Source organism: Osmerus mordax, chromosome 12 (assembly GCF_038355195.1).
Source record: "Osmerus mordax isolate fOsmMor3 chromosome 12, fOsmMor3.pri, whole genome shotgun sequence".
In the NCBI taxonomy this organism is placed as follows: domain Eukaryota; kingdom Metazoa; phylum Chordata; class Actinopteri; order Osmeriformes; family Osmeridae; genus Osmerus; species Osmerus mordax.
In genome coordinates this window covers 3610279-3611009 of record NC_090061.1, presented here as the reverse complement: position 1 = coordinate 3611009, position 731 = coordinate 3610279, and positions in this window count along the sequence as shown.

Sequence of the window (731 nt, the reverse complement as noted above, 5' to 3'; positions counted from 1 at the left end):
GTAAGCGTTCTATATTGCTTTGCAGCTGTATCGGGAGGGTAAACAGGTTTGGTGTTGGCGGTGAAGTCAGAATGTGACATGGATCATGTTAATGCTGTTGTATTGACTGGCGTTATTGTTGTCATTGGTTCCGGGTTGCAGAGGGAAGAGAAAGCTCCCTTTGTCAGCTTCCAGCAGTGTTGCACTCCTCTCCTCCTCTTTGTGTCATTTACACACCCTGCTGACTCAGCACACACACACACACCTCCCACACACACACACACGCACACACTCGCCTCCCTTACACACACAAGCACCTCCCATACGCACACAAACAAGTTTGCACACACTTTTGTGCATACACACACAAACACACACACGTACTAACATAGTGATAGGTGTGATAGTGATCACAGCAGCTACCACCGTATCAACACATTTAGCTAATCTCAAACATCACCGGGCAAAACAGACCTGTATCCGTCTAATAACAGAAAACTAGCAGCATCAGAGTCAAGCCTCAGACACATGGATGTTGTTTAGCTGTCAAGGCTTTGAAGTTGATAATACAGGCATATTTATGTGTTGAATTAGGTTAGGTTTTGGTCAGGAATTAGGTTTATTATGTGACAAGCTCTTCAGCATGTCTCTCTCGGACAACAGGGTAAAAGACAAAAAGCGAAACACATCCTCGAGGCTATTTCACTCCAGCTAGAAGCCCTCAGGAAATTACCTTTGCGGGGAAGAGGAAA